Source organism: Lagenorhynchus albirostris, chromosome 7, assembly GCF_949774975.1.
Source record: "Lagenorhynchus albirostris chromosome 7, mLagAlb1.1, whole genome shotgun sequence".
Classification (NCBI taxonomy): Eukaryota; Metazoa; Chordata; class Mammalia; order Artiodactyla; family Delphinidae; genus Lagenorhynchus; species Lagenorhynchus albirostris.
In genome coordinates, this window is record NC_083101.1 from 99,917,562 (window position 1) to 99,929,694 (window position 12,133).

The following is a 12,133-nucleotide window of genomic DNA, read 5'->3' on the forward strand; positions in this document are numbered from 1 at the left end:
GCAGAGCAGTCAAGTGAGGAAACCTCCCACCAAGCGCTGGGAGGGGCAGATGGAGGAGAGGAAGAATCACGAAGGGGAGCCAGCTTGCAAGCCTTTATTCTCAAAACAAGATTGCAATAGAGATTGACCAAGATAGCAGAGTAGAAAGACCCTGAGCTCGTGTTCTCTCACAGGCACCCAAAATTACAACTATTTGCAAAACAACCGTCGATGAAAAAGATGGGAACGTACCAGAATAGATCTTCTGCAACTAAAGACAAAAAGAAGGAACCACAATGAGATGGGTCGGAGGGGGCAGACTCACAGTGTAATCAAGTCCCATACTCCTGGGTGGGCAACCCACAAACTGGAGAATTATAGTGCAGAGGTTCTTCCACAGGAGAGTTCTGAGCCCCACATCGGGCTCTTCAGCCCAGGGGTCCTGCACCAGCAAGATGAGCACCCAGAGCATTTGGCTTTCAAGGCATGCAGGGCCATTAATTTGGGGTGTCCCAAAGGACTGGGGTAAATAGAGACTTCACTCTTAAAGGGCACACATAAAATCTCATAAAATGCACCGCGACCTAGGGCAAAAGTAGTCATTTGATAGGAGCCTGGGCCAGACCTACTTGCTTGTCTTAGAGCACGTCCCAGAGAGGCAGGGCATGGGTGCGGCTCTCCCTGGGGACATGGACACTGGTAGCAGCCATACTTAGAAGCTCCTTCTACTGCTGGACACTGGTCCTGATAGGCATCATTGTGGGATCCTCCCTCTAGCTCATGAGCCCCAAGAGCTGATGAGTTGGGTGGGGGTGGCCAGCCCCACCCAACAGCCTGTAGGCACCAGTGCTGGGATGCTTCAGGCCAAACAGCTAACTGAGCTGGGACACAGCCCCAGCCGTCAGCAGACAAGCTGCCTAAAGACTTCCTGAGCCCACAGACACCTGTAGGCGTGCCTCCAGATATGACACTGCCCACCAGAGGGCCAAGACCCAGCTCCACCCACCAGTGGGCAGGCAGGGGCCCTGCCCTCCAGGAAGCCTTCACTAGCCTCTGGACAGCCTCACCCACCAGGGGACAGACACCAAATGCAAGAAAACCACAATCCTGCAGACTGTACACAGCAGGCAAGACCCTGTCCTGGGAACAGCTGGGACCCAGTCCTGCCCACTAGCAGGCCAACACAAGCTTCAGGACACCCCAGACCCCATACCCAACTGTGTCAGGAGCTAGCTCCCCTGCACCAGCGATATGACACCAGCTCTGGAATTCCTCATAAAACCCCAGGACAGAGCTCTGCATGCCAGTAGTCTGACACTAACCCCAGGACCTGGCTTCAGCCACCTCACTCGGGACTTAGTGGCCCGGCAATAAGCCTTGAAGCAATGCTCTAGTCATCCTTCCTATGAATACGCCTGACACAGAGTCCTTGTGCAGCCAGCAGGATCCCAGGAGGCCGCCCCAGCCTGCAGAACCCATGATAATGTGGTAAATTTCCCATTTAGCACATATCCAATATGGACTAGATGCCATTCAAAGGGTTCAGTGCAAGTTCTTTCCAAACCTGGCGTTGCCCAAATATCCTGAACCCTCACTGGCAGGTGAGCACACATGGACTCGTATGCACGTGAACACTGGGATGCCACTGGCTGGAGCCAGGACCCTGCACAGGAGCTACCTTCCCAAGATGATCTTGGGAGGCGTCAAGAAAGTGTCTTCCCAGCATCCACACCTGTCTAGGCATTGCCTCACTCCCTGCCTCTGGCCATCCCTCTGGCTGGAGCTCTACCACTGAGGTACCACCACACCTAGCTCTGTGTCCACCAGCATCAGCCCTTAAAAGCCCAGCAGTCTCTGGACGGGGGGAGACAAATATTCCCTCCCTTGGTGGCAAACTCGGCTATGGGGTCTCAGGCAAGGTTGCTCAGGCCCCTGGCTGTCAGTGACTCTCCACGGGATCAGGGGAGCTCAGGCAGTTCAGCTGGACTAGTAGCCGCTCCACGGGTCCTAAGCTCCTATTTTCCTCCCAAACACAGCAACCTCAGGCTGGCTGGGCCCTGGGGTCCTCGCCTTCATGCACCATATTGCTGGAGTTCGGTGATTCTCTGCCCCTCCTGGATGTTCTCACACCTCTAACCAAGGGATCCCAACACAGATGGACCCATCCACACAACAGATAGACCTAATTTCAGCTCCAGCCTAGCCAGTTTCCCCATGAACTGAAACCAACCTAGGTCTCAGTATTATCCTGGGTTAGCTGCTTTTTAAAGATAAACTGAAACCTAGTAGGGTTAAGTAGCTTTTCAGAGATGACACAGGTGGGAAGTAGTAGGAACAGGAATTCAAACCTTGATCTCTCTTGAGAGAACTTGAACATCTTTGTTCTTCCTACTCCTGCAGGCTGTGCCCTTTTGCCTGTTACTCTCTCTGACCTCTCCTCAGATACGTGGGAAAGGCTCACTCTGACCTGCCCCCAGAGCAAGCCCCAGGGACCCACTGCTGAATAGGGAGACTAAGGCAGAGGTGGAGGGAAAGGGCTGAGCAGAGGACAGGAGGAGCCAGGGAGCCTGGGAGTAGGGCCTGGAGGATCACTGAAGTCATTGGCAGAGAGAGGGACTTGAAAGGTCTGTCATCAGGGACTCCCTGACCTCCCAAATGGTGCACTGGCATGGGCTACTGGTACTGCCAAAGTCAAGCACTGACAAGCTACAGAGGTGAGAAGAAACTAACAAAAATCGACTAGAGGGTTCCAGTTTCCAGTCTGGGATATAAGGAGCTTGGAAGTCATCACTTCCATCCTCAAAACAAGAAAAATTGAACAAACTGAAAAATCAACAACTTTTCTTAGACTCCTCAGGGAATTGAGGTCACAGGGCAAACCACTGCCTTGAAAATTAGTGAAACAGGCAGACACACAGAGTCACAGCTTACTCGAGTGAAGCCCAGGAGTGGAAGCTAGATGCCAGAGCCAGTAGTGGTGCAGGAGAACTTACATTTTCATTGATGAAGTGCTGGAGGCTTGACGTAAATGAGCTTGAGAGTTAAAACTCCAGGGGAGTCCAGTTGCAGGGAGGCCCCACACTTTCATGATTTTTCCTTCAGCAGCCTTATTAGGTTCTCAAAGCACAGATCAGAGAAAATCTCTTCCTGCTTCTAGTGGGGGGGGGGGGAAGGGGTGGGGGGAGGGAGAATGTAACCATTTTGAAATATGCTCTGAGCATTCTATTCTACTTAACAAAAGCCTGCCCTCAAGAGAAACGATTTAAACAGAACGTAATCTATAGGGTTGTTTTTAATAGCCTAAGTGACTGTGGAAAAAGGGTAATCCCCAACTCCGTCGCCCTCAACCGTTCCTGTCTCAACTCATGGAGGGAGTGGTACAGAGAATCATTTGTGAAGGTCTCGGGGCCATGGACACAGGCTCACAGAGACCTAATTATAGACTACGGAATATATCCTACCCACCACAAACCTCACCACCACCTCTAATAGAGCTCCTATATAAGAGGGGATTACAACTAAAGGAAACGCATACCTTAGACCTTATTTAAGAAGTCTCTAGGGAAGTCCAAAGACAACAGGGGGGACCAAAACAAGGGTATGAGAAAAACTTTTATCCTCTGACACCTAGAGCTATGCCAAATAGTAAGAAGAGTAACTACCAGCCAGATAAATATAAAATCTCACACTCAAGGCCTATCTACTTCAGTTTCTTTCACTCAGTCCACCACGTCCAGCTTTCGACGTAAAGCTGCAAGCCATAAAAAAAGACACACACATAAAAAAACAGTTTGAAGGACAGAGCAAGCATCAGAAGCACACTCAATTATGGCAGACATATTGGTGCCCAGGAGTGGGATTTCTGGGTCGTATGGTAATTCTATGTTTAGTTTTTTAAGGAACCTCCGTACTGTTCTCCATAGTGGCTGTATCAATGTACATTCCCACAAACTGTGCAAGAGGGTTCCCTTTTCTCCACACCCTCTCCAGCATTTGTTGTTTGTAAAAACAGGGATTATTTAGAAGTGTGCATCTTAATTTCCAGATGTTTGGAAGCTCTCTACTTCTCACTCTCATTTTGGGTTTTGTTTTTTTTTTTTGTTTTTTGCGGTATGCGGGCCTCTCACTGTTGTGGCCTCTCCCGTTGCGGAGCACAGGCTCCGGACGCGCAGGCCCAGCGGCCATGGCTCACGGGCCCAGCCGCTCGGCGGCATGTGGGATCTTCCCGGACTGGGACACGAACCCGTGTCCCCTGCATCGGCAGGTGGACTCTCAACCACTGCGCCACCAGGGAAGCCCTCACTCTCATTTTTATACAATTTAAAGCTTCGACTTTGGACACAGTGGAATAAAATGCCATTATGTTTGTTTAGTTACTTTATAGAGGTTCTTCAAATATCACTGACGTGAAGTTTTGAAATATTAATTTTACATAGTAGTTCTCAGTCTTTTGCACTTGCAACCATAAGTGAATTCCCAAAAACTATGTAACCCTGGCTGCTGGAGCCATGTTTATCAGGGGAAGTTCACAGACACAGGAATAGTGGGGCGTTTGTGGGTCCCCACTGCACACTCTTTTCTGGGCTAGCACACAGGGATCCAGTAGGGATCCAGGGTCCAGGAGAGGGACCCAAAATTTGGGCTCTGGTGCTTTATGTGTCCATGAAGTCTTGAGGAAGGCTGGCCTTCCTCCTGCAGGGAGGCAGTCTTGAACAAGTTAGCCCTGTCCTCTCACTACTTCAACAGCCATAATTTTCATTACTCCCTCTTGGTCTCCAACCCCACTCAGACAAAAGCATAGTTTCTCATGGGGTTGCCAACCTTTTATTTTTCAAACATTATCAACATCATTTCATAAAAGGAAGGACATTCGAACCCCTATTAACTAAGAAGCACATATTGCAGAATAAGCGCGTTTGCCCTAAAACAAGACCCTTAGGTATTTCCATGGACCATCCTTGATTTCTCCATTATGCTGCTGAGTAGTGCAAAGTTGGTGCTCAAGAACTCCTTGGATGACGGTGTGCTATCAGCAGCTGCTGTGAAAGAAAAAGCTGGCATCCTTGGTGGCTATATGGGCAGAGGAGTTGAGACAGTAGGTGATGTCTCTGTGCTGTCAGTGAGGGCTGTCCTCTGCCCACACCTCTTTTAATCCCTTTGTATCCCTACCACCTGAGGAATGAAGGCAGTGATGAATTTTTGGCAGAATTGCCCTGTCTGATAAGAGGGTCACCTGCAAGCCAGAGGGCCCTGGAACACATCACTCCCTACCCACCACTTAACAATTCCCTTCAAAGAAAGGTGCAAATTTGTAATAGCTGTACCGTTAAGATATGCAGTCTGTGCTTCGGAAAATTGTGCCCTGTTCTTGGAGAAACATGACATTTTGTAGGGAGAACCCAGGCCAGGTGGCCAAACTCTCTGTCAAGTCTGTTTCTTCAGCCAATACTTTGATTTCAAGTGAGGGTGTTGGAGATGAGTGCACCTTCACCATGATAGCCTTTCCCTGGTATCACTGGCCGAGGTTCCCTTTGGTGAATATTACGTACAAAAGGTTGCCCAGCACCTGCCTCGCTGCTGCTCCTGGGATTAGGCACCTCCTTTGCACACCCTGTGGATCGTGGTCCTTTCTCTGATGCTGTGAATGTGTCACTTGTTAAACTATTATTTCTTGAGGCCTGTAAACTATTATTTCTTGATGTCTGTGCAAGTTTCAATTCTGCAATTTCTATTTCATTCTTCTTACGGATTGAAAAACACTAGTGAAATTCCTCATCTTACAATCTATGCTCCTTAACATTAACCCTAGTCTTCTTAAAGTCCTTGGTCTTGCTCTCTCGGAGGCTTCCTGGGGCTTGATTCCAGTGGGCTGGTGAGGTGGACACCACTGAGCTTGACAACATGCCGTACTCCACCCAAGCCTGGAGATCTCTGGTGTCTGGGGGAAAAGGCAGGGGCTGTGAGACAGGAGACAAGAATGGAGGTAAATTCAGGGGTAAAGCCCAGGGAAGAGTCCATATGTCAGTTGCAGGTCAGCTATGTGCCCTCTGTCCGAGAAGACGCCCCTCAGTGTGGGATGACCAGCTGCTCTCAGAGAGAGCGAGGCTCCTGGGCCTGGCTTCTCATGTGATACTGGGCAGATCCTATGCACAGAGGCTGTGGCCTGCAGGGGGCGTCTATCAGCACCTCTGCAGGGGTGAGGGGCCAAAGGGGGCCATGGGCAACCTCTCCCAGGAGAAGTCACCTGTCCTGGGGCTGGGGCATCAGTCCCTCAGACCCACACCATCTACCTTTCTACCTGGGTTCCAAGCTCAGCAAGGCACAATCCTGACTTCCCCAGTGTAGGATTTCCCCAGTGTGTGACAAGCCAGGCTGTGGCCACCTACTCCGAGGGTATAGGTCAGCAGGGCAAAGCCCGTCACTCCCCCTGGTGAGGCAACTACAACAGAAAGGTGAGCTTTTGAGAGCAAGGGTCAGGTGTCAGGGAGGAGAGGCAGAAACCCAAGAAAGGACCCATCGCCTGAGGCCACATCCTTGTCCATCTCTGTGGGGTCAGTCAGCCTCCAGTGTCTGCTCTGAGGTCACAAGACCCCACAGTACTGGCCATCACAACCACCTGCCTCAGAACAAAACAAGAGGGCACGAGAGCAGGAGGCCCATATGAAAAGTGTGGTCCGTTGAGGAGGTGCTCCCTGGGCCAAGTGACAAGACATGGCTTCTCAGGGCACAGCTGCCCCCAGACTCAGCATAAATGTCTGGGCTGTGAGCCCATTGATTCTGGGAAGGGGACCAGCACAAGGTGAACAGATGCTCCATACTTTGGGTCAGGCAAGCCAGGAGCCAAGCCCTGACAATCAGCCTGCGTTACACCCTCATGTTTCACAGGGCAGGAGCCTGGCTGGGGGGATGGGGCCTGCCCTGAGGTCACAGCAGAGAAGGTTTGCTGCTGGAGGGCCATACACAGGACAGCTGTATAGAATGTGATCAAAGGCTCTCTGTTGCTTCATGCCATTCAAAACCAGGGGCTCTTAAACAGCCCGAGGGTAAGATACCGCCAAATCCTTGCTGAAATTTCTGAGCCCATCCTCAGATCCCAATTTTGCACAGATTGCCAAAAGTTCCATGGACTTCTGATCAAGGACCCGATTCATCTGGATTGCTCAGTGCACAGCAAGATTGCCAGGATAGGGCCTAGGGATCTTGCCCACACAACCGTCCCTGACATTTGCTCCTGGAGAACCACCTGCCCAGCTACCGACATCTCCTCCTTCCCTCTAATCAGGCTAAACGCAACTGGGAGAAAGGCAACATAAAAGGAGGCAAATGTGGAAAAATAAACCCGACAGTGCTGTCTCCCCCAGCCAAGACTGAGTCCATGAGTCTACCCACTGCACTCACCTGAAAGCCCCCACACATCACCAGGAGCACAGAGAGCACGCAGGCCATCAGATACACCTGACCTCAATCTCCTCCTGAGAGAGCACTCAGGGGCCTCCCTGGGATTTGGAGGTGTCAACAATTCACTGCATTGTGGCTTATGCCACAGAGCAATTTTGAACAAGGATTATAGTACCAGTAAACTTTAAGCACTGCTTTAAGTCCAATCACTTTACGTTTAAAGAGAGAGGAATTGGGACTACCCAGTGGTGCAGTGGTTGGGAATCCGCCTGCCAATGCAGGGGACATGGGTTTCATCTCTGGTCTGGGAAGATCCCACATGCCACTGAGCAACAAAGCCCGTGCTCCACAATTACTGAGCCTGCACTCTAGAGCCCACGAACTACGACTACTGAGCCCGTGTGCCACGACTACTGACGCCCGCATGCCTAGAGCCCGTGCTTTGCAACAAGAGAAGCCACGGCAATGAGAAGCCTGCTCACTGCAACTAGAGAAAGCCTGCGCACAGCAACGAAGACCCAACGCACCTAAAAACAAATAAATAAATTAATGAATTTTAAAAAAGACAGAGAGGAATGGAATATTTTAAACAGAGACATATGAGTCCTTTAAAGGGCCAAAAAAAGTTGCTTGCAGCTTTTCAAATGGGAAAGGAAACAAAAAATGACTGGGTTTGCTGTTTTCCTTGAATTTGTCTAGTACTAGCACTAGATAATATTGATGATCTTCATGCTTGATCACGAACAACACGATGCTGTAATGTTCAAACTGTTGGTGAACAAACTGTACTAGCTGGGCTTCTATTCACTATCATATACTTGTATTACCAGTGCCAGTTCCAGTTAAGAATGTTCTGTCTTCAACAGTAAAAATGATTTATGTTAGTAAATCTTGACCATTGAAATTGAATATTTTATAGTGTATGATGAAATTCAACGTACTAACGTATGTTGAGATCAGAACTTAGAGATTTGGAAACTTCTCAGCCTATCCATATTTGAAAGTGAGAAAGCTTGTTCTGAAGAAAACTCGAAGGGTGTAGCAGGTGTGCTATTAATTTAATTTGTACTCTCAGCAGAGGCCAGGAATAGAGAAGGATTAAACCAGCAGGGACACTGCCAGTTTGAACTAAAGGGGACAGAGACAGCCAGGCAGAATGAGGGAAGGCTGTCAGAATTCTTGGATTCTACAGAATGGGAGACTAGAGCAATTCGGCTGTGAATGTGTACTCCTCATTTTATTTCTTTGGCGGTACGTGGGCCTCGCACTGTTGTGGCCTCTCCCGTTGCGGAGCACAGGCTCCGGACGCGCAGGCTCAGTGGCCATGGCTCACGGGCCCAGCCGCTCCGCGGCATGTGGGATCTTCCCGGACCAGGGCACGAACCCGTGTCCCCTGCATCGGCAGGCAGACTCTCAACCACTGCGCCACCAGGGAAGCCCTGTGTACCCCTCTTGAAGAAAAGGGAAGAAGGACCCCAAAGGTGATTCCGAGGTCATCGGGTCTGTCAATCCCACCACAGGCCCAGGGGGCCTCAGTTTCAAAGTGTGAGATTGTCGCCCTCACAGAGAGTCATGGTGTAGGCGGAGGCCCTACAGAGAGCTGCAGAGTGAGTGGCACCCCACCAAGCTGAAGGAGTGGGGCTGCCCCACCGAGCTGTGGAGATGATGTTGCCACCCCAGTGGGCCTGGAGGGCAAAGCCTCAAACCGAAGAGAATTATTCTCGTGCCTTAAGATCTAATGGGATTGGCCTTGCTAGGCTTTGGACTTGCTTGGAAACTGTCACCACTTCCCTCTTTCCTATTTCTTCCTTTCGGAGGAGGGATGTCTTTTATATGCCAGTCCCATCATCGTATTTGGAAACACTTAACTTGTTTGGGTCACACATTTACAACTACAGAGAAATTTTGCCTCAGGATGAATAGTACCTCCAGTCTCCCCCATATGTGATTTAGATGGTGTTTAGATCAGACTTTGGACTTTAAATTTTACAGTTGATGTTGGGATGAGTTAAGGCTTTTGAGGCTGTTTGGATAGAATGAATGTGTTTTGCATCCAATAAAGACACGAATTTTGGGTACCAGGGGCAGAATGCTATGGACGTGTATCCCCCCCACCAATTCTTATGTTGAAGCCCTAACCTTCAGTGTATTTGGGGATAGGGCCTTTGGGAGGTAATTAGGTCATGGGAATGCAGCTTTCATAATGGGTTTAGTGCCCTTAGAAGAAAAGACACAAGAGAGATCCGTCTTTCTCTCTGCCACTGGAGGACACAGTAAGACAACCATCTGAAAAGTAGGAAGAGAGCTCTCACCAGGAGCTGAATACGGCACCTTGATCTTGGCCTTCCAGCCTTCAGGACTGTTAAGAAATTACCGTCTGTTTTTCAAGCCACCAGGTCTATGGCACTTTGTTATAGCCGTCCAAGCTGATGAAGACACAGAGAATATATAAGATGGTCTAATATACATATATCCAGGGTTCTAGAAGTAGACGCAGGAGAGGATGAGTAGAAGTAACATTTGAAAAAGATAATATTATGTTCTAGATGAGATGAAGAATGTGGTATCACTTAATGAAGCAAAATAGATCACATGGAGGATAAATTTTTTAACCTGAAACTAATCACGTCAAGAAACTGGAGAACACAAAAGACAAAAATCTTAAAAAAAAACAATTAGCAAGGAAACTGATCACCCGCCATGAAAGGGTGTACTGATGGCATAATTGGAAAAAACAGTAACAAAAGCCATATTCGATGGAATAAATATTCAAACTTCTGAAAGGAAAAACTTTTCCTCTGGAACTGATTACCCTGTCACATTATAATTTATAAAAGTTCACAAACAAGGGAACTGATAAATTATTTTTAATGTATGCATACAATGCAAAATCATAAAGACTTAAAAAATTAAAGAACATCTAATATATGCATTTTTTTTCATTTTAACATCTTTATTGGAGTGTAATTGCTTTACAATGGTATGTTAGTTTCAGCTTCACAACAAAATGAATCAGTTATATATACACATATGTTCCCATATCTCTTCCTGCTTGCATCTCCCTCCCTCCCACCCTCCCTATCCCACCCCTCCAGGCGGTCACAAAGCACCGAGCTGATCTCCCTGTGCTATGCGGCTGCTTCCCACTAGCTATCTACCTTACGTTTGGTAGTGTATATATGTCCATGCCTCTCTCTCGCTTTGTCACCGTTTACCCTTCCCCCTCCCCATAGCCTCAAGTCCATTCTCTAGTAAGTCTGTGTCTTTATTCCTGTTTCACCCCTAGGTTTTTCATATTTTTTTTCTTAAATTCCATATATATGTGTTAGCATACGGTATTTGTCTCTCTCTTTCTGACTTACTTCACTCTGTATGACAGACTCTAGGTCTATCCACCTCATTACAAATAGCTCAATTTCGTTTCTTTTTATGGCTGAGTAATATTCCATTGTATATATGTGCCACATCTTCTTTATCCATTCATCCGATGATGGACACTTAGGTTGTTTCCATCTCTGGGCTATTGTAAATAGAGCTGCAATGAACATTTTGGTACATGACTCTTTTTGAATTATGGTTTTCTCAGGGTATATGCCCAGTAGTGGGATTGCTGGGTCATATGGTAGTTCTATTTGTAGTTTTTTAAGGAACCTCCATACTGTTCTCCACAGTGGCTGTATCAATTTACATTCCCACCAACAGTGTAAGAGGGTTCCCTTTTCTCCACACCCTCTCCAGCATTTATTGTTTCTAGATTTTTTGATGATGGCCATTCTGACTGGTGTGAGATGATATCTCATTGTAGTTTTGATTTGCATTTCTCTAATGATTAGTGATGTTGAGCATTCTTTCATGTGTTTGTTGGCAGTCTGTATATCTTCTTTGGAGAAATGTCTATTTAGGTCTTCTGCCCATTTTTGGATTGGGTTGTTTGTTTTTTTGTTATTGAGCTGCATGAGCTGCTTATAAATTTTGGAGATTAATCCTTTGTCAGTTGCTTCATTTGCAAATATATTCTCCCATTCTGAGGGTTGTCTTTTGGTCTTCTTTATGGTTTCCTTTGCTGCGCAAAAGCTTTTAAGTTTCATTAGGTCCCATTTGTTTACTTTTGTTTTTATTTCCATTTCTCTAGGAGGTGGGTCAAAAAGGACCTTGCTGTGATTTATGTCATAGAGTGTCCTGCCTATGTTTTCCTCTAAGAGTTTGATAGTTTCTGGCCTTACATTTAGGTCTTTAATCCATTTTGAGCTTATTTTTGTGTATGGTGTTAGGGAGTGATCTAATCTCATACTTTTACATGTAGCTGTCCAGTTTTCCCAGCACCACTTATTGAATAGACTGTCCTTTCTCCACTGTACATTCCTGCCTCCTTTGTCAAAGATAAGGTGACCATATGTGCGTGGGTTTATCTCTGGGCTTTCTATCCTGTTCCATTGATCTGTATTTCTGTTTTTGTGCCAGTACCATACTGTCTTGATTACTGTAGCTTTGTAGTACAGTCTGAAGTCAGGAAGCCTGATTCCTCCAGCTCCGTTTTTCATTCTCAAGATTGCTTTGGCTATTCGGGGTCTTTTGTGTTTCCATACAAATTGTGAAATTTTTTGTTCTAGTTCTGTGAAAAATGCCAGTGGTAGTTTGATAGGGATTGCATTGAATCTGTAGATTGCTTTGGGTAGTAGAGTCATTTTCACAATGTTGATTCTTCCAATCCAAGAACATGGTATATCTCTCCATCTATTTGTATCACCTTTAATTT